This window comes from Pocillopora damicornis, chromosome 6, assembly GCF_964200805.1.
Source record: "Pocillopora damicornis chromosome 6, jaPocDami1.2, whole genome shotgun sequence".
NCBI lineage: Eukaryota > Metazoa > Cnidaria > Anthozoa > Scleractinia > Pocilloporidae > Pocillopora > Pocillopora damicornis.
In genome coordinates this window covers 22,469,445-22,492,500 of record NC_142675.1, presented here as the reverse complement: position 1 = coordinate 22,492,500, position 23,056 = coordinate 22,469,445, and the positions used below count along the sequence as shown (strand labels likewise).

At 35.7% G+C, this 23,056-nt stretch overlaps 1 long non-coding RNA gene and 1 pseudogene across 2 annotated transcripts; one reads left to right on the top strand and one right to left on the bottom strand.

The window, feature by feature from the left end:
* Nucleotides 1-532: 532 nt before the first annotated feature.
* Nucleotides 533-3,203, bottom strand: LOC149044484 (uncharacterized). The gene is made up of 2 exons (XR_016187352.1): nucleotides 2,964-3,203; nucleotides 533-1,022 (listed from the first exon to the last, which is right to left on the bottom strand). It is a non-coding gene; the product is annotated as an uncharacterized LOC149044484 (long non-coding RNA).
* A 6,776-nt stretch (nucleotides 3,204-9,979) lies between these two features.
* On the top strand, nucleotides 9,980-22,118 carry LOC149044483 (uncharacterized; annotated as a pseudogene). The gene is made up of 5 exons (XR_016188034.1): nucleotides 9,980-10,445; nucleotides 12,843-13,310; nucleotides 14,005-14,268; nucleotides 14,772-15,633; nucleotides 20,898-22,118. The product of XR_016188034.1 is annotated as an uncharacterized LOC149044483 (transcript).
* Nucleotides 22,119-23,056: the final 938 nt, after the last annotated feature.

The window sequence follows — 23,056 nt, the reverse complement described above, 5'->3', positions numbered from 1 at the left end:
CTTCATTGATTAAAAATGCCCAATATCTGCATCATTGCTCTTTTTCTTAAATGTTATGAAAAGTCCAGATCACTGTAATTTGATTTTTAATTTTGGTATATAAAAATTATTTGTTTCCTGGTTTAGGATTGTTTACTGTTGATTAAACCTAACTGAGGAAGGAAGACAATACAACCCGTGTGAAATGGCTTTTGGAATTCCTAGGAATAAAGGTGTGCATTTTCACAGTAAATTCGGACTGGGAATTCCTAGGAATTCCCAACCATAACAACTCTGGTTCTAAAAACCTAGAAATCCCTAGAAATTCCCAGAAATTCCAAGTTTATAGCCAACAGGACTTGGAATTCCTAGGAATTCCAACTCAGAGAATCAGTGACTTTCCCTGAAAAGCTGTAAATCTAAAAAATTCCTAAGAATTTCTGAGAATTTTTGGGAATTTTTAGGAATGTTTAAGAATTACTGGGAATTTTAAGCAAAAATTTGAGGCTAATGATATAAAATAATACTTTAAATTAAAAAAACCCAGCTAAAATTCAAGTATTGAATGAAATTTATTTACAAGCTTAATTAAGGCTTACATGTAAAATATTTTTGATTAATTATTAACATCATTGTGTGGTAATATTAGGATGGAATTTGATTTATTTTTCTTTTCTTGAAAACTTCATACGGATTAATCCTCAATTACAGCTATTCATATAAAATAGTCCTAATCAATCATTAAATTTGGTTTGACACAAGTTGTGAATAAAATCTGTTGATTCTTTTCCATAAAATACAATATCTTAAATCATATTTGAAAACCAAGCACTCTTGGGAGTGAAGGGGTTAATTACAGACAAATAAAATTGATTTTTTGATTAAAATCTTGTTGTAACTGTAACAATAAATTAGAATGAAGTTACCCTAAACTGCAAACTTAGCTGCTGTTTGTATTTTTTTCCCTGGGTTCACAATGAGTTGGCCTTGAATGAGGTTGTCTACAAGAAGCTTGACCATTTTGTATCTGGGTTCCATGACATCTGAATTGAAAAAAAAAAAATGTATTTAAATTTATATATTTAAAGCTCAGACCAGGCCTTTAAGATGGCTATGAGGAAAAGGGCATTCATTGGATTCTCAAATTGAGAAATCTCTGTTATATTGAGTGACTTTTAATAAAAAGTAATAATTTACAACCGTATTATGAATTATCTCAATGACTCCGATGTCTTATGTGATAATCAATATGGCTTTAGAAAAAATCGCTCTCCTAGCCTTGCGCTTATCGATTTGTGTGACAAAATTTCTTCTGCATTTGATAGAAAAGAACATGCCATTGGAGTATTCCTAGATCTTTCGAAAGCATTCGATACGGTAAATCACGACATTCTTTTTGAAAAACTCAATCATTATGGGATCCGTGGTCTGGCACTAGAATGGGTCAAAAGTTATCTTTCTGAGAGGACACAATTTGTCGAATTTAATAACGTTAGATCTGCCCCACAGGGGATTCCCTGTGGGGTGCCTCAAGGTTCTATTCTTGGTCCCTTATTTTTTATCCTGTATGTTAATGATTTGAACAATGCTTCCCTGCTTGATGCAATCTTGTTTGCTGATGATACAAACTTATTTATCTCCCATAATGACCCTGTTTACCTAATTAACACATTAAATAGAGAATTAAACAAATTGTCAACCTGGTTTGCAGCAAACCGGCTCTCCTTGAATTTAGCCAAGACTAATTTTATGGTATTCAAGCCTTGGCAAAAGAAGCAATCCTTTGAATTTCAAGTTTTCATAAATGAGCAGCCTATTCTTCGTGTTTCTGAGACCATGTTTTTGGGTGTTTTATTAGATGACAATTTGACCTGGAAATCGCAGATATCCTTAACAGCAAATAAATTATCCAAATCTATAGGTATTATTCATAAATCTAGGTTTTTTCTCTCTACTCACTCCCTTCGTACTTTATACAATTCTATGATCCTTCCATATTTGTATTATTGCAATTTAGCTTGGGCTGGTACCTATAAGTCAAACCTTCAAAGAATTGTAACCTTACAGAAACGTGCGTTAAGAATAGTAAGCAATTCTACATACATTGCCCATACTGGCCCTATTTTAAAGGAACTTAAACTCTTAAAATTTCATGATATCCATTCGTTTCAATTAGGTACTTTTATGTTTTCATTCGAGAACTCTACACTCCCTTCCAAATTCAATAACTTTTTTTTACTGAATAGTCAAATCCACAATTATAATACTAGGAATGCTCAGTCCTTCCGTTTGCCACTGTGCAGAACGAACACCAGGAAGTTTTCAATTTACTTTCAAGGTCCAAACTTTTATAATTCGTTAAATTCTGACATAACTAGTTCTCCCTCCTCCGCTTCTTTTAAAAGAAAGCTTAAGGAATTTCTTCTCTCTAAGTATTAGCTTCTGTAAGGCAGTAATTCTTAACTAACTTACTTAATATGTGTGTGCGTGTGTGTGTGTGTGTGTACGTGTGCGCGGTCAAAGTTAATTACCATAAGTCCATATTGTAATTCTAATATAAGATTAGTTATTTTAAGTGAGAAAACCTGACTTGTTATAAGCCTCGTGGTTTCTTTCAGGTTTTCTCGCCATTTATTTTCTGTCATCAATTTTCTTCATTTTTTTTTCCATGTGTAAATGTCGTATATGGCAAATAAATATTGTATTATTGTATTATTGAGTTAGTACATCTCTCTCATAGATTTTACTAAAAAAGGGCTGAATACATTATTTTGTTTTTACCAAGGAGGGCTTCTTTATGTAATTAGGTTTGTTTAATAACAGTTCCTATTATGAATCTTGAATGTTCCCAAACGTGACTAGAGGAATCTTGAAACCTTACTGATAGGTTTATTTCATTGTAAAGCGTAAGCTTAATTCAACCCGCTACATCTATTCTTTTATAAGATTTTGATCACGTAACGAATATCGCAATTTTTACTCACCACAAACTTTTAAAATCGTAGCTTTACAGATGGCCAATCGACCCTTGTTTGTACCAGTCAATATGTCAGCTGTTGTCCCTTCTTTTAACTCCACGGCGCCAACGACTTTCTTTTCTTTTACAACACTCACGCTGTTCTCGTTTTCCCATTGAACCACAATAAAAGCTATCTTTAGAAATGTTATATTAAGCAAAACAGTTGAGAAAAACGATCAACCGATGAAAAGTACATTCAAAGATGAGCGCCAAATGGAGTCTTCTTTGTTTCCGATCACGGGCATGATCACGTGGATCTTTTAGGACTTGTCATTGGCTAGCAAAGTGAATCCGCTGGCTTGCCGATTGCAGTGCTAGGAGAAGCGTACAACTTTTTTCTGACTTCTCCGACTGGTTCTCTGCTTCTAGACGATGGATACCTTGGTGATATAAATAATGATGTGAGCTCACTCTATGTAGAAGTAATCGACAAGAATCGATCGTATTACAAATGCACGATTTGTGGCCGAAAGTTGTCGAGGAAACAAAGACTCGAAACTCACTTAAGTTGTGTTCATGGCAAAGATGAGAAATAACACAAGCCAATCACAGTTTTGAATGCGACTACAAATCGTCTTTTACCCTCATATTTATAAAAGAAGGATACCACATTAGGAAGTATAAGAGATACATAGGTGATCCCAGTGTACCAGTACCTAAATCTACAAGGCTTGACCGTAGCAAGCGTTCAGCAACACGTTCCAACACCGCCATCTCGATTCCTCAGTCAGTCGTTTCCACTGAACTTAAAGCAGTGGTGACAACAGAGTAGAGTGCGTCTTACAAAGGAGAAACATTTGTACAAGAGACAGAAGTAACTATATGCGATTACAGAGGTGCGTTGGAGCTCTGGTCCACATATAGTTATGCACTGTCCGAAGTATGAAACAATTTTGTTGATAGCTGACAGACAGAGAAGAACAACAAGTAAACTTTAGAGCTGTTATTATTGAAGTGTGACTTGCACTTTTCATTTTTATATAAAGAAGGACTTGTATTTTGCACCAAAAATAAAGAGATGTAATATTTTTTGGGAGATCCAGTGATTGGGACATTGAGGAATTAAATTATGAAAGAAAACTTGGTTGATACTTCTCACTACTAACAAGTCTTGTTGACAAATATTTTCAGATCAGAGTTTCAAATAAAGTAAATTGAAGACATCATTTAAAAGGTGTTTTTTCTCAAAGGGAACATTGACTACCTCTGTCTTGTTTGCATGCCAAATGTTTGCAAAGTGTGTGGATGATCCAAAAGTATTGGAACTCTTACAAAAATGTTTTGTAAGAATAAAAACAACAAAACAAATTACAGCAATTAGTCAAGAAAACAGCAAAAAACTGAAAAAAAAAAAAAAAAAACAGCAACAACAATCATGAAAAAAGAAAGATTAATTAGGTGTTGAATTTGTTTGTCTAAGGCATGAAATTTCTACTAAAAATATTGTCAACAAAAAGTCTCTGACAGTGTTTGAGGCAACTGAGCTTGACTGTTCCAAGGTTTTCTAACAAAGGCAACCAGTAATGTAGGTTAGGGAAGTAACTTATGTCCATAACTAACAAAGTTCTTTAAGTGTAGATAACAATGCAATTATTGTTAATTATTGTGGAAGTTGTGTACCAAGGAACAGCTAATGAATGTTTGATGATTTTGGCACATCAGTGAACATGAGACATTAATTTGCATCACAATAAAAATATTTTTTGATCATGGAATCCAAGAGTCCTTTGAGGTTAGAAAGCAAATCTGTGATATGAGTACATTGGATTAATTGGCAATTTCCATTTAACATAACTGACAGCTGGTTCATGAGAAAATCCATATTAATGTAAAGATTTACTAAAACTTAGTTTGAATAGTAAATTTTATGATCTTTAAGTTATAAACATATACATGTATGTATATCTCTTGGTAAGTTTTGTATATCATACCTTTTATTGAGCCAAAGTTTTAAGCCTCTGAAATTACTCCTTTTCTTAAAACCTTCACATTCAAGGTATTGAGAATTTCTTAGAATTTATGTGGACCTCAGGGTATTAAAATTGCCTTAAATTCAATTTCAAGAAATTCCCAAGAGTTCCACACTTCTTAAATTATAGGTAGTTTGTAAAGCTAAGAATTCCTAGGGATTCCAAGTCCTCACAAAACTGGAGTCTTCCTTTCCCAGAAATTCCCAGTAATTCCAAGCTTTTTAAATCAGAGTTAATTTGCATAGTTGGGAATTTTTGAGAATTCCTAGGAATTCCCAGAAAATTGGGAATTCAGTTTGCAAGGGTCATTTGCATAATTGGGAATTTTTGAGAATTCTTAGGAATTCCTAGGAATTCTCAGAAAACTGGGAATTCAGTTCGCAAGGGAACTTCAGCATTGTACCTGAACAAAAAGTACTACTCATGTGTGGTTCTGAGCAAAAGTGGTGAGTTTCTGCAAATATTTTTCGTTTATAATTTGTTAAGCTGTTTATATTTGTCATAATTACTATTCGCAATAGAAAATTCATGTAAATGTTCAGCCAAAACAGTTGCGTACATATTTGTTTAATGCATCCCTAGTCGTGGGTAAAAAAGGGTTTTACTTGCCAGTCAAAAAGAAATGATAATACTGAAATTGCATGCAACTTAAATTAAATAACTGTAATACAAATTCATGTTCAACATAGGCAACAAGTGTGACTTACATGCAAATCTGTTCAAGCCTTTGGGCCACAAATAAAGAATACAATAACAAGTGATTGAAATCTAAAATCACTCCCATCTAATGTATTTAATGACTCCTAGACTGGGCAGCTAACTTTTGAAAATAGGAGCCCTTAAAATTTTCTTAGGCAACAGCCTTGTCAGTGGAAGCACATATATATATGGAAATTGATCAACCTGTCATTAATGAACACATATTTTGATGCCTGCAGATGATTGAATTGTCATTAGGAAGATGTATTTACATCTATGACAGCCATCTTACCAAGGCATATGCAAAGAAAACAGCAACAGCCACAGCTTGTTTTCTGCTAAGCTGTTTTTACAGAGATGATGAGCTTGTAGGAGTCTTGGAGGAAAAAATGGAAAACAGTATGTTGATACAGACATTCTTAGGAGCATCTTGAGTAAGTATAATCATAACTTAACAATTATACTTATTACAATAATAGAAATGTTTACACTGCATGAGCCAGTCTTCGAAAGGGCAGCCTAATGCAGTGAATTAGGAATTCTTAAAATTTTGACAGAACAACTTTTTTTATCTAATAAATTCAGATGCATTTATAGAAGTTGTCAATAACATGGTTTTGAAGTGCAAGAATTAACATATACAGAAATGGTAAGATGTCGATCAATGATCAGCATTTTACTGTTTTTACATACACCGGTAATACTGTACAGTATATAATGCTTTTGTTGTCAATCAGCATTTACAGCTGTCCACTAGCTTGTATAAGGCACAATAAAGATGAAAAGCCTTTGATAGTGTCCCTAAAAGAGCTTATTGCTTATATGACTATATGCAATTAAAATATAGAGAACTAAAGTATAGATGTTTTTGAGATGGCAATGGCAACAACAACCACAATGAGTTTACTTTTATTCCAGTAGTGCTTGTTACGAACTTTTCTCTTTTGTAGCATTTATCTCAAAATGCTCAAAGCCTTTATCATTATCACTAGTGGTTCAGGTATACTAAAAGCAGTTGCCTTAATTCTGATCACCATTCCCATCTCAAAAATGTCTTTGCTTGCTGTCTAATTCTGAAAGTACTTACAACTTAACTATTTGCTTTAAATTAATGAAACTTGAAAGTGGCATGGGATCAACAACATACGAAAAGTGGTGACTTAAATGAAGTTAATTAAAAAAGTTTAAGTAATCTGTAAAAGTGGTTGCCCAAAGAAGTTAGTCACAGGGATCATATTTGGCTATGTTCTAGATATCATTAGCTTCTCTATTGCCTTCCCTATTCTTATTTCTTTGTAGGTTACACAAGAAAGAAGTTCTCAGACATGACATCTGATAGTGGGGTCAAAATAGCATTAAGGAACAAGATAACCAGTCTTGAAGCTAAGTTAGAAAAAAGACAGTCCAAGTTGTTAATTAATGAAAAATTTGCAAAAAGCCTCTTAAAACACCTGTTTAAAATCTATCTTGGATACAGTGATGGAATTATCAATGACAATTTTTAATCTTTGTAATATACATATATTGTATATTAATTGCCAGAAACAAGAAGACAAGATGGTTAGTTTATTGTTGCTGTGCATGATCATATATTTTTAAACAATTAATATATTTTGTATCAAATTCAGGGAGTTCCAGTTAACTTGCTTGATCAGAGTAGAGGTGCTTCTTTTATAATATTGTGAAAACCTCTTTTTCAGTCAGATTTGCTTTTTTCTGAAAGTACATTTGTATTGCATAAGTCACGTCTATACATTGATAACAAGAAATATGTTACCACTATAGATTGATTAAGCCTGTGTTTCAATAATATTTATTCATACATGTATGCATTAAGTATACTCAAGGTATACTTTAAGTAAACTTCCTTTAAAGCATACTTCAAGTATACTTCTGTTAAGGTATACTTTAAGTATACTTTTTAGGTGGCCAAAACATTTTCTACTTAAAGTACCCGGTATACTTCTGATAAGTATACTTTAAGTACAAATGAAGTATGCTTTTTAAAGTGTTGATCACTTATTTAAAGTATACTTTAAATGTACTGAATTTCTACAAGGGTAAACTTCAAAAGTGGTTCATAAGTGAACATGTGAACAGTGGCTTTGTATTTAACATATTTTTATCTCCTATTATTGAATCTATTATTATTGGTGACACCCTCATTAAACCTTTAGAAAGTGCCCGGAACCTTGGGTCCTGGTTCGATGCTCATATGCGAATGAATGTTCATATAGGCAAGATCTGTAGCAAGGCTTTTCATGGATTATACAACATAAGACAGATCAGAAAATTCCTTACTGTTCAATCAACTAAGCCACTAGTCCATGCTTTTGTATCCTCACACCTTGATTACTGTAACGCACTTCTCTTCGGTCTACCTAAATATCAACTTGATCGCTTACAGAATTTGATCATATCACACCTGCACTTATCGACCTACATCGGCTCCCAGTAACGTTCAGAGTTCCGTTTAAATTGCTCCTCTTTGGTTGCTCAATCTCTTCTGTTCATTCCAAAAGCTAATTGCTCTTCACTTGGGGACTGGGCCTTTGCTCATGCTGCACCTGTTTCATGGAACCCGCTGCAATTAACCATAAGAACAAGAAGTAGCCTCACCATTTTTAAAAAGCAACTTAAAACATTTCTATTTAGGAAAGCTTTCAGTTTGTTTTAATAGTTCTAATGTTTATTGCCTTTGAATATTTTGACTTTAATTAGTATAGAACTTTAACTTATGTAAAGCGCTTCTGAATATTATTTATAGTTCTATTGCTATATAAATCCCTTATCATTGTCATTATCATTACCATTTCAAGGAGAAGAAAAAAGATTTCAAAGTGATAACATCAAGAAGTAAAGAAAGATTTAATGCTGCACAGAACTTAAACATTTCCTAAACCCTTTTCACCCAGCTAGTTACATCATACAGTATTCATATTTTCCATACTGTTCCCCATGCATTTCCTTTTAAGGTGCTGATGATGATAATTAATTATTTTCTTAATAATCAAGACCTTCTTTAGTTGGTGATCATTTCCTTTATCCGTCTGACCTAAATTTTTGATTAAGGGGTGATATTGTAGGGGGTAATTAGATACTAATCACTCGTAGGGGTTACAGGGTAAGGAATATCTTGTATAAAACTTTCCCAAAATATCAGGGCAGTTAATAAAAATGAAAATGAGAAGGCTGAAATAAAATGGAAGGTACGCCTCTTCTCAATGTTTTGAAAATCTTGCTTTGTGTTGTCGTAAAAGTAAAGAGAGTGATAGAGTGATTATCAGTTACAACTACCAGATGTAAATTGAGGAATATTCTGTTTGATATGTCCCATGAGAACAAGTTCATTTTTCCTCATAAAATTTTGAAGTATGTAGAATAGGCCAGTTTTGACAAGGTTTGGAAAGTGGAAGAAAGGACTGAAAGTGCAACATGAGCAGATAAGACAGTCATAACAAAATGGTAAGTATTGAGACCTTGTGTATGAAAAAGCCATGAGATGGCAATGAAGACATCATACATCAAGCGCCTGCTACAAAATATTTAGACACCACCAAAGGTTTATTCATCATTATACATGCATTTTCTGTTTACTAATAATGTTATTTTCAATCCATCGGTTTCATTTTTTTAAGGATGTCATTTATTTTTCCTCTACTCTCTGCTTCGTATTATGGCACAAAATAACATTTGATTGTTGATGTTTTAAAATCAATCTATATTTCCAATGAGAGGCAAAGAGCGAGCCAACAGCAGGAAAATGGAGATATACAGGAAGTCACACATGCAACACAAGCCAAATAAATAATAAACAAGTCTTTGGCAATAACCTACATACAAAACAACCAAAATATGAACACAATCGAATCACAACCCTCAGTGGTAACCAATCTACGACACAAGCCTGTACAAATATGCACAATTTTTTGCCATAACCAATTTACAACACTATCTCTCCGCAGTTTACAACACAAGCGAAAATAGATTAAACAGAGGGGCTCACAGAGGGTTTACAACACAGATCTACAAGCCTAAAAAATAAACAGAGAGTTTTTGGCAATATCCCAAGTTTAAAACAGTAGGCAGCAAGTTTAACACTGATCAAGAGTATTTGCCGCTTGCCAAGCGCTTTATAACATGAGCTAATGAAATAGATACATACACTTGGTTCACCACTGTTCAATACAGTTCGATGCGGTAACAAATTAAACCTTAAAAGGATTGATGAGCAAAATCACAGAATAGTGAAGAGTTTACCTCTGTACTAAATACGTACAGCCTTAGTACCGCTGACCGGCTCAGCAAAGAACCTTTGGATTTTTGAATGCGTTTGGAGTTCTTATGAGTTTCCAGTCTGTTGCCTGATGTTTTTGCATGAGTCAATCAAGAATAGTGTCAGGTTTTCTCGGAAATATTACGCAGTTGAATTTCCTCCTTCCCATTTCAGCGAACTGTGCCGGGTTTCATCGACTACTACATTCAAAAAGCTATGATGTCTCAATTGAAAAAGCGAATTCATCTTTTTAATTGTGATAACACATACAAGCTAGACCCTGTTGAAAATTTGCTGGAGAAATGTGGCAGCCATGTTAAGCGTATTGAGAAGCACTATTTCAGACTTCCCAAAATGTCTGAAATGGTCGACAGAATTCCCACCTTAGAGATTGATATGGCCTTTTTCGTGGTTCATGCACATGAATGTGTACTCTCGATAAATGAGGACGACGCGGGAATTGGCTACACAAAAATATACAGAGCTTTACTACAAGCAACGGGTGAGGAATTAGGATATTTCAGTTTTTTTTATCATTATTTATTATTATTATATGTGTTTGTCTCAAACACTTTTAATTTTGCGTAATAATGCATTGTTCAGCAGGCAGCGATTTCTTTGACAAAAGCAGTGGCTAGTTTATCAAATTTACTGCGGAACTGTTGTGCATTTTTCCCAAGAAAGGCCCATTAGACGTATGAGTCGAAAGCGAAAGTAAATTAGTCTAGATGTACATCGAGGTTGGCAGTTCTCGGCGCTTGCTTCGGAAATTGGTTAACTGCGACTAGTTGTTTCATGCGTCGTCGAAGATCTGTTAAGAGCAAGGAAATCGAAATCCGGCTTCGAATTCTCGGTAAAAAAAATACAATTTCACTTTGTCTGAGCTACCCACACCGAGCAAAAATAAATGCACTCGAATGCCTCTTTATACAATAACTTGGACAAGGCTTCACAATGGTTTCATGAAGGCAACAGATAATCGGTTTGTGACTGGTTTTTCTGTGTCTTTTTATTCAGTTTTAAACCCGTTTGTATTTTCTTCCGAGCTAGGAAAGGAAAAATCTCTGCCTTGCATCATTAATTTTGCAGCTAAGAAAAGTTATCGACGGTATGAAACTAACGCGATGTGGTTCTGTGAATAAAGCGGCGGAAAATGTAAGCTGCAGCGACTTAAACCGTTTGCGATGATCTGTTTTCCTTCTTTTGTTGACGATCAAAATTTTAAGCAATGTGTATGCATTTATTTCTTAATTTCGATTTTATTTTTCCTTTCCTAAATCAAGACAGAAGCAAACTTCCAGCGAATGATACAACAGATTAGACAAACTGAACTGTTTCCGAGAATCTTGGAACCTTTTTCAAGATTAAACCCAATTTGCGTTTGCATGTGGGTTGGCTTGAATACATGATTTAACGTTGATTTTAGATTCATGTAATGCGTCATTCAGATCACTAAGATATAAGATTTCCATGAGTCACTGCTTGTCATTTAATTTTGAAACTTGTTAGGATTTGCTCTCGAAGGTGATGAAAAACGCGTAGAGTCCAAGAATACTGTAATTTATTTTCTTTTTATTTGCATGCCACTCATTCAAGTTGGGTGCAAGTAAACTAAATCAACTGCATGCAACTGTAATTGAAACTGTCAGGGACCTTCAGGATTGTATGAGTAAAGAGTGAAAGCAAATTTATATTTAAAAGCCATTTTGCTTCAATAAATAACAGCTAAGGGAACACTGAATAAATTCCCCACAATGATGAATGCTAAACAAATCAGAGGCGCCTCTCTTCGGATACTGATTTTGAGCAGCCAAGGCATATTTCTACGGAGAATTTGTATGTTATGATAAAACAGTTTACCACTGAAACTGCATTGGAAAGGTGAGCATTTGTCTGCAGTCAGTAGTTATCTACACCACTGAAATGAGTTCAAAACGCTTTTTCAAAGCACACCAAATTAATTTGAATAGTCATATGGAAGTGAATTTTGTTGGTAACAAGAAACGGACTCCAATTACCATAAATGAACCAAGAATCGTGATATTATTGCGGTGACATGTAAAGTTTTATTTGCTCTTTGTTAGAAACGTAATACTTTGTTTTATTTCCACGAGCACAATTAAAATGTACAGAAATAATAAACAAATGAGATTCCGAAGACGTCTTAAAGGCCTTTGCATAAACACTTCGTTAATCAAATAGCATATACAGGAAGTCACACATGCAACACAAGCCAAATAAATAATAAAAAAAGTCTTTGGCAATAACCTACATACAAAACAACCAAAATATGAACACAATCGAATCACAACCCTCAGTGGTAACCAATCTACGACACAAGCCAGTACAAATATGCACAATTTTTTGCCATAACCAATTTACAACACTATCTCTCCGCAGTTTACAACACAAGCGAAAATAGATTAAACAGAGGGGCTCACAGAGGGTTTACAACACAGATCTACAAGCCTAACAGGTCTCTTTCGTGCAATACAGATTATAAGTGTATCAGTCAATTTATTATTGATGTCAATGCGTGGGATCAGATTCACCTGAGTATCCGAGCCAGAGGCTCGTGTATAAGACGTATGACTGTAAGCAAAATACAATTGAAAAAACGGAAATAAAAAAATTATAAAAAAATGTAAAAAACTAAACGTACAAAAATAAATGCTACAATTAAAAATATCGGCAGGACGGTAACATCAGGTGTTCATTATCAGTCAAAGGAGCGCATTGTTTCATATTTTACACCTGGCCTTTTAGAAAGGAATTTGATTAAGTGTGTCTGACATGGGAGATACAAACACACTGGCCAACGACAAAACATTGGAAATTGCATATTGTGTGGAAATATGTACTGTTACGCCTTTTACATTTCAATCTGCTTTATTATCAGGTGGAGATGTCATCATCGTTATCGGGGGAGATAACAAATACAAGGGCGAAGACGAAGAGGAACGTGAGGTTATTTCACGTTGGGCGAAAAGGAAAGTTTTTTCACAGTTCAGCGAAGAGTATCTTGATGGTAGAAAGAGCTTCATCTTTTCCTGGAACAAACAACATCGAGAGATTCACAAACAAGCTCTGCTGCATCACTTTGATCCAAACAAGAAAGGGCAAAAGTTCAAATATCAGCCGCCACTTCCAGTTCAAGAAACAAACCCCAAATTTCAACCGCAGGCAACATCTACAGAATTCGAAAATCTTCGGACACCGAAAAGTCCTTTGCATAATGATAAAGTCATCACTGCAATGACAGCGGCTAAAGAAAAGCTGAGCGATGGTCATCCTACTGGCGTCAGTACTCCCAAGAATCGCGACTGTTTTAGAAATACTTTCCCTCCAAGCTGTGGAGAAACCAAAGGTTAGATTAAGCCTTTTTTGTCGGGTAATGGTTCAGCAAGATATCCTTGTGAATAATAGGCACCCTATTTTTAAATTGGTTTGTACAGCAGTCAGTCATTACTCGAGCTTTTGTCTGTCTGCATCATGGTCCCAGGCGTTCCTAGCGGAGACGGGGGAAACGGGGAATGGGAATCGTGAGCGCACAACCCGAGAAACTCGTAACTGCGCGAACCGTCTTCGGTCTTCGATAAAAGCAGAATACGTTCTTTTGTGAAGCAAGCTTGGGACAGAATTATTCCGCTCCTCTTTACTTCACTCTTCATGTATGCTTGTAAATTACTGATAGTGATTCAACAATTGTTTGTGGCAGGAGATTCATTTTTATTTGCGATGGTGTCAACCCAGAAGTTACTTTGAAAGAGTTGTAAGCAGTTATGGTAGATTGAAAGTTGTTAGTGAAGTAAAAAGCAAACAAGCTCTGACTCAAAATTCAAAACATTTGTTTGAATTTATTACAACGACCACCCTCGCCATTTGAAGGTGGATATATTAAAACTTGGATCAGAGTCCATCGCTGATTTAAATAAAGCGTGAGGTTTGTGGAATTCACATCCAAAAGTTGATTCTGTGTCTCATGCGCTTGCCATTGGGCCACTGTACTTTGAAAGTTTAGAAATTGTTAAATGTTACAATCACCGGTGTTTAATCTTTAGATTCGGCGATTCTTGGCTGCAATGCATCACCTGAAACCATGGATGATGTTTGGAAAAATTTGGAAAAAAATATTTCCAGTCTTCGCCTATCAGAAGATCCAATTTTTGAAAACCTAGAACCCAACAAAGTTGAGCAATTTTTGAAGGAAAATCTACTCAGATTTTGTGTATTAGTGGTGGATGCTTCTACACTAAAAGAAAGTTTTGAAAAAGGAAAACTTGAGGAATACCGAAGGTGTTTCGAAACGGCAGTGCATAGAGTTGGTAAGTCAGCAGAGAATAAGTCATTGCCAAGTACACCATTATAAGATCCTGTGTAATCAGAAGCCTTTAAAGCATCTCCTCATTAACTGATGACATCTTTAGGTTTCACTGGATTTTTATGCTGTCATTTCTTGATTTCTCTTTTGTCGCAAGGTGCTTTCTGGTGGCATCTTATTGTAATTATTATTCTTTTAGAATGATAAAACTTGAAAGAAGCCCGTTAGGGAAGGTCAAGGAAAGATAGATAAAGAGTGGTTTCACCTCTTTACTCCGTTAAAAAAATTATAAATAGCATTGTTTTTCTTATCAGTATTAGGGTGGGATAAGGGTAAGTGGTGATTGCGTTTAAACGCCTCGGCCTCAATTAAAAGTCTCAGTAAAAGCACAGTATTCAGTCTTAATTCAGTCTTGAAGCTTTAGTTCTCCAAACCTACAGAATGTCGAACAGGACAAAACTCAATAACAACGTTAATGATATCCTTTTTCCATTTTCGTTGTCACAGGTGTAAAAGTCACCATCTTGGTTTGCAGTCTTAAAACCACGAAGCTATCACCAACGCAAGAAGATGAAGTCAATCAATTAATGCGACGCTTTAAAAATGAAGAAAAGGTGTCCATAGTGGAGCTAGACAAAGGGAAGTTTGGTCTGAGTGCAGATGATTTTCTCAAGATTTTGAGGCAATCCTCCAAACCAAATACTCAGATGAACCGTCCAAGAGGCCCACAAGAACCAGATTTCCATGCTTACTCATTAACCGCAAATGAATTTAGAGAGAGAACAAACCTTCCAGCAGAGAAAACGATTGTTGGAAAGGACCCTCCAAATATCCCGCAATTGCCGTCGCAATCCTTAGGGGTTGCGGTTCACTCGTCTGTTCTTGTGCTGAGAGGTATCTTTCGTTATGGAGCGTTATCTGATGATTGGGGTGATATTCACATAAGGAACTCGGAAATTAAAATTCCCGATTACATTTTTGAAGAACTTTTACATAGGTACCTCAACATCTCAGAGGTTGGAGTAAGTATTAGAAAACTCGCTAATGGTTCATTTATGTGGATCCCTGATCAGAATTTGAGGCGATTTTCACCGAAAAAGGAAGTAGAGCTTAATGACAAAGAAAAAGTCGTCTTGAAGACTCGTGTCCGCAATGGAGAGATATCTTTAGAAGAGTCTGATGTGCAGTTTCTGCGTGAGAATATTCCCCAACACATTCTTGATCGTGTAAAAGCAACATTTACGGGGAAGCCTTACGGTGACTTGTACGTCATTGCAGACGACGCTGGAAGGTTTCGATCCGTGGTAAAAAGTGGAGTAACGGATAGAACGTTCGAGTTTCTTGCACAGAGAAAGGAGAACGTCTTTCAGTAACTTAATGGTTAAAGGAAATGGTAAAATTCACTTCATTGTATAAGTAAGCTGGCTGATAACGAAGGACGAAAACTAACTTGATGTCTTCTTCATGACTCTTAACCTTTTCAGAAATAGTTCTTTTCGGTTGCGATGCTCCTCCAAGTTGATGTGATGTCGAATGTCTCGATGCAAGCAAAAACCGAACTGTTCAAAATCTTAAAATCCATTTCTTCGGAAGGTTTAAAATGTGACAAAACCAAACATCATGGTTTAAACCATTCATAGAGTGTATTAGCTCATAAGCTTATGTTCTACTGTAATTTTGTTTGATGAGAGATAGCGATAAAGGCTCGGTTATATTTAGATGAAGAAAAGAACATTATAGAAATGGAAAACGGAAGAGAGAGAGTGACAGCTTGATTATAGACCATGTATAGAATAGGGATGGCAACTTGGCAGGTTTTTTTAGTTATTTTTTTACTTGAAAAAAATAATTCTGTTAGTATGTAGAGTGGTATGTTACCAGCATTTTATCTTGTACTCTAATCGTATTGTCCAATCCCACCGTAAAAAAATCGAATAGAACTAAATGCTACCGATAGTGAATTTTCCACGCAATTCTCGCGCGCTTTAACTTTTTCTATGAATAAAATTCGCCTTTAGCCACCTTGGACTTAACCCAATCGCACGTCAATTCCTTCTTAACAACCTGATTTTATCACATATTTCACATAAAAGGGGTAACGTCCAGGTAGGCAACAACCAATCAAGGAGCCCCCTTTGAAATTTCCTTTTCTCTCGCTTAAGGTATCTTCACCTATTCGAGATCGCAAAATGTGTTTGGTTAGGGTCTATTGGAGATACAACAGAGTTTTAGTTTGCTTTTCTTAGTCAAATTATGTGGAATCATATTTTTGAGGCGAATAATTTTGATTTTCTCTGTAGTAGAGGAACAGCAGTAAGGCAACTCTTTCGCAACCTTTATTTGGTCTCGTCCCGCAATGCGCGCTATCCCTCTAATGGGGAACTAAGAGAGCGTTGGGTGGCGAGACCAGACAACGGCTGCGAAGGAAAAAACATTAACAGTGGCACCGATGCATTTTGTTTTTGCTTAGAAGTATGAAGACAATAAAGACAGTAGACCACAAAGAACTTGAGCAAGTTAAGATAATTTAGGATTTTTTTCTTTCCCCAACGTGAAGTAACACGATATTTTCGTTCTTTTGAAAGTTATGCTTTTTTTCTGTTATAAAAATGAAAACATAAGGCTCACAAAGTGTCCTAGCTCAACCCACCCAGCCGCAAATTAACTCTTGCACGCTACACATGCCTAAGTTTGTACCTAATGTAATGGTTTTCCGCTTCCTGTGCGCTTTACAACAGAACAGAGTACAGTCAAAGCCTCTCTATTTGTTAACTAGTCAGGATAATTGAAAAAATTTGAAATAAATATTTGTTTGTGTATGCGCAGGAAATTTTGCTGGCAAGGCAATCCTCGGTGTTACATCATGAGAATATCACAATGCAAGGGTTACGTCCTCAGAGATCCTTGCTGGATTAAGTCCCTTGAATAGAAGACTATCATAATGTTTATCATATGTTCTTAAATTATTGAGAATTTCAAAATCAGATTGGAAGTCATGAGGGGTGTAAATAGCTGTACGGTGCTGCCGAAATTTACGAGCGGAAAAAAAATATATTTGTTCGATTCTGATATAGGTCACCATTTAGAGACTACGAAATACGAAGTGAGAACTAAATTAACGAAGGTTGAATAATCGAAACGCGACGGATCGCGTGTCTATATTCAGAGCCACAGGTAATTTGCACGCCATTCCAAACAGCTGTAAAAATATATATATGTTCCCACAATTTTTCCTCTTAACCATTATCGAGTCCTATACTAAAAGAAATGTCTTTAATTCCAAGCCGAAAAGCATTCGTCTTTAGATTTTGTCCGATGTATATCACTGTGACCTCAGGCCCATCGGTTCAGGAGTGAGCGTGACTAAACGCAAAGTATTGTCACGTATTATGGGAGGTCGACATCTGGTTTCGGTCCGGAAATGGGCAAGATTTATCCTTTTTTAAATTTTATTTAATGGAGACTAGTGAGCAGCACAAAGGAAGACTTCGTACTGTTATAACTTTTTGTTTATTTCTTTCGATGCGTTTCGTCTTTAGCTGAGAGTTCTCTGGGAATGATTACAACTAACATCGAGCAGCATGTATAGCACATTCGTGTGCCTATGTTTAATTAACTTCCAGTGGAAGTGTATAATAACAGAAACATGCCGTAAACAGATGTTACAAGAATTGCCTTGTTATGAGGGCCAAACTCAAGCGTTGTTTCTCATTTGCGACCGGAAACATTATGAGGTCAGTGCTGTCCGAGAGGTTACTCGTTTCAAAAATGAACCAATGTCAGCTGAGTGAACAGTAAATTACTCACGCTCGTTTATCGTAAATAAAACAAGCCGACAGCCTGAGAGAGGAAACCATTAAGGCACAAGTCATGGGACTACCTTGTATCCACCGTTTAAAACGCAGTGCTTTGGTAAAAAAAAAAAAAGTAACCGAGTCCGCGACAAACTCGTGCTACGGAAATAACAAGCACGTAATGTTTCTCAAATTACTACTTGAACTTAAAAAAAAATGTATACATATATGTATATATATATATATATATATATATATATATATATATATATATATATATATATATATATATATATATATCTGTTAAGGTATACTTTAAGTATACTTTTTAGGTGGCCAAAACGTTGTGTACTTAAAGTATACTTCTGATAAGTATACTTTAAGTACAAATGAAGTATGCTTTTTAAAGTGTTGATCACTTATTTAAAGTATACTTTAAATGTACTGAATTTCTACAAGGGTAAACTTCAAAAGTGGTTCGTAAGTGAACATGTGAACGGTGGCTTTGTATTTAACATATTTTTATCTACTATTTTAAGGAAAGGAAAAAAGATTTCAAATTGATAACATCAAGAAGTAAAGAGAGATTTAATGTTGCAGAACTTAAACATTTCCTAAACCCTTTTCACCCAGCTGGTTACATCATACAGTATTCATATTTTCCATACTGTTCTCCATGCATTTCCTTGTAAGGTGCTGATGATGATAATTAATTCTTTTCTTAATAATCAAGACCTTCTTTAGTTGGTGATCATCTCTTTTATCCGTGTGACCTAAATGTTTGATTAAGAGGTGATATTGTAGGGGGTAATTAGATACTAATCACTCTTTGGGGTTACAGGGTAAGGAAAATCCTGTATGAAACTTTCCAAAAATATCAGGGCAGTTAATAAAAATGCAAATGAGAAGGCTGAAATAAAATGGAAGGTGTTCCTCTTCTCAATGTTTTGAAAAAGAAATCTTGCTTTGTGTTGTCGTAAAATTAAAGAGAGTGACAGAGTGATTATCACAGTTACAACTACCAGATGTAAATTGAGGAATATTCTGTTTGATATGTCCCATGAGAACAAGTTCATTTTTCCTCATAAAATTTTGAAGTATGTAGAATAGACCAGTTTTGACAAGGTTTGGAAAGTGGAAGAAAGGACTGGAAGTGCAACATGAGCAGATAAGACAGTCATAACAAAATGGTAAGTATTGATACCTTGTATATGAAAAAGCCATGAGATTGCAATAAAGACATCATACATCAAGCGCCTGCTACAAAATATTTAGACACCACCAAAGGGTTATTCATCGTTGTACGTGCATTTTCTGTTTACATTCCCCTACTAATAATGTTATTTTCAATCCATTGGTTTCATTTTTTTTAAGGATGTCATTTATTTTTCCTCTACTCTCTGCTTCATATTATGGCACAAAATAACATTTGATTGTTGATGTTTAATATCAATCTATATCTCCAATGAGAGGCAAAGAACGAGCCAATAACAGGAAAATGGAGATATACAGGAAGTCACACGTACAACACTAGCCAAATAAATAATAAACAAGTCTTTGGCACCAGCCAATTTACAAAAAAACCAAAATGTAACCACAACCTTCAGTGACATTCAATTTTACGACACAAGCCAGCGCAAATATGCACACTTTTTTGCTATCACCAATTTACAACACTTGCTATCAGCAGTTTACAGCACAAGCAAAAATAATTTAAACAGAGGTGCTCACAGAGGGCTTACAACACAGATCTACAGGCCTAAAAAATAAACAGAGTTTTTGACAATATCCCAAGTTTAAAACAGTAGGCAGCAAGTTTAACACTGATCAAGAGTGCACAAGTCACACATGCAACACAAGCCAAGCAAATAATAAACAAGTCTTTGGCAATAACCAATACACAAAACAACCAAAATATGAACACAATCGAATCACAACCCTCAGTGGTAACCAATCTACGGCACAAGATTTCCATGAGTCATTTCTTGTCATTTAATTTTGAAACTTATTAGTATTTGCTTTCAAAGGTAATGAAAAACGCGTAGAGTCCGTGAATACTGTAATTTATTTGCATTTTCATTGGCATGCCACTCGTTCAAGTTGGAAGCATGTCATTGCAAGTGAAACGGTCAGGGACTGTCTGGATTATATGAGCGAAAATGAAAGCAAATTTATATTTAAAAGCCATTTTGCCTCAATGAGTAACGGCTAGAGGAAAATTGAATTAATTCCTCACAATGATAAATGCTAAACTACGAAACATGATGTTATTTCGATGACATGTAAAGTTTTATTTGCCCTTTGTTAGAAACGTGATATTTTGCTGTATTTCCGGGAGCACAAATAAAATATACAGAAATAATAAACAAATGAGATTCCAAAGATGTCTTAAAGGCCTATGCATAAACAATTCTTTAATAAAAAGGCATATGTCAGGTCCCTTTCGTGCAATACAGATTATACATGTATCAATTAATTCAATATTAATGTTAATGCGTGGGATCAGGTTGCCCTGTGTATCTGAGCCAGAGGCTCGTGTATAAGACGTATGACAGTGGGCAAAATACAATTGAAAAAACACAAACAAAAAAATTATAAAAAAAATAAAAACTAAACGTACAAAAATAACTGCTACAATTAAAAATATCGGTAGGGCGGTAACACCAGGTGCTCAGTCAAAGGGGCGCATTGTTGCATATTTTACATTTGGTCATTAGAAAGGAATTTGATTAAGTGTGTCTGACATGGGAGATACAAACACACTGGCCAACAACAAAACATTGGAAATTGCATATCGAGTGGAAATATGTACTGTTACGCCTCTTTACATTTGATCTGTTTTATTATCAGGTGGAAATGTCATCATCGTTATCGGGGGAGATAACAAATACAAGGGCGAAGACGAAGAGGAACGTGAGGTAATTTCACGTTGGGCGAAAAGGAAAGTCATCTCACAGTTTGGCGAAGAGTGTCTTGGTGGCAAAAGAGCTTTATCTTCTCTTGGAACAAACAACATCGAGCGGTTCACGAACAAGCTCTGCTGCATCACTTTGACCCAAACAAGAAAGGACAGAAGTTTAAATATCGGCCACCTACTCCAAACCAACAATCAAACTCAAAACCTCAATTGCAGGAAACATCTACAGAACTAGAAAATCCATTCACATCCAAGAGTTACTCACAGAACGATAAAGACCCCTCTTTACTGACGGCTGATAAAGAAGAAAATCCGCCTGATCTACACCCTAGTGGCGTCAGTAGTGCCGCAGGCGGCAGCAGAGACTTGGCGGGGATGGAAGAACCGGATATCAACGCTGACTCGTCTTCCAATTATCTACATAACATTACTGCAGATCATTTACAAACTAAATATTCAGAATTAAAAAGCTGTCATGGGAAGAGTACCCAAAGTACCCCACAGCCTGTATTGGCGACACAACTCCCTGGAAACCCTTCTCCCGTTGTTGTGCTGAGAAGTATCGCTCGTTATGGGAAGATATCTAATCAATTAGGTGACCTTCAAGTTTGGGACCCTGAATTTAAAATTCCAAATGACATTCAAGAAAGGTTGTTTACAAAACACCGTCATACCCCTGACATTGGAGTAAGACTTATTAGGCATAGTGACGGCACACTTGAGTGTCATGATCATCAAGATTTTAAAAGGTTTTTCCTGGATGACGATGTAGAGCTTGCTAAAGATGAGTTTCTCGTATTGAAAACTCGTATCCGCCACGGAAAGGTCTCTTTTAACGACGTTGATGTACAGTTTAAGTTTGGAAATGTTCATATTCCTGAAGAAATTGTCTATGGTTTCATAGAAAAAGTTAGTGCTGACCTGTACATCATTTCAGGAACTGAAAGGAAATTTCGAGTTATAGTAAAAAGGGAAAGTGCTTCTAAGAGAGTAACAGAATTTATGAATAGAAAGTTGAATTTTTTTTCCTCTCGTTCCCTATATAACTTTTAGCACTGGAGAAAATGTATTTTCTGTTTGTAAGTCAAAGCGAGTAGGCGTTTCTGTGGCACGAAATACTTTTTGCGTACTCATATAGCTTATCATATGAACAATCCATAGAAGAAATATAAAATAAAAAAAAATTATAACTCGTTTTTTCCTCGTCCAAAGGTGCCTTTATTTTGTCTAAAGTTATTCAGTAGACTGGTGAAGAGTTAACGAGTGATGACTGACAAAGACGGTTTCTCGCCAGCGGTGTTCAGGTCAAACTCAGAGCAAAAATCTCCCTTTGCTGAATGTTTCCTTCATTGCGTTTGTTTCATGTTTTCCTCGGCAAAATCCATCTTAGCAACGGGTAACTGTGTTTGTTTCTGTAGCCATAACTTATCATTCTTTCGCACTAAGTGTAGAGAATGTTTCACTGACGTCGTGGTCAGTGCTCTGGAGTTTCGTTGCTGTAGAGAAATTCCTTAAGCAAACGAAAAGCTACCTTTTGAGGGCAGCATCAAAATAATCAGCTTTATCACGAGGCACGATGATTTTCGCCCAGTAGTTATTTGACAGTTATACCGTGCAAGTTGCCTCTTTCCTTAGGTGTTGCAAAGGCAGAGGCTATCGTCGTCGAGCCGGGCAACGGAAAACGAATGAGTTTATAGTCATGTGGTTCAAGTTTATCGCAAATAAGGATTTTAATGAAGAAAGACTTGTTTAGTTTGCGGTAATGTTTGTTGTGAATGCATCTCTTTATCAACCACAGTTAGTTGAAACCTTGATACACAATGGTATACAGGGCTTTGCCGGAGGCATGCAGCTAACCTTTTGTCTCTTTCAAGTTTAATTGAAAGGTCGACAGTATATATGTGTTGATCTGCTTTGTATTTAAGTACAGGCATCGAACGTTTGAAACTTACACGTTTTATGTTTCTAATAGAGCGAGCGGACGATGAAAGCGGAATCTATATCAACTGTTTCCGAGAATCTGTTAATTTTTTTATTCCTGACGACAAAAAAAAAATTTTGGCGACCCTTTTATTGATTTT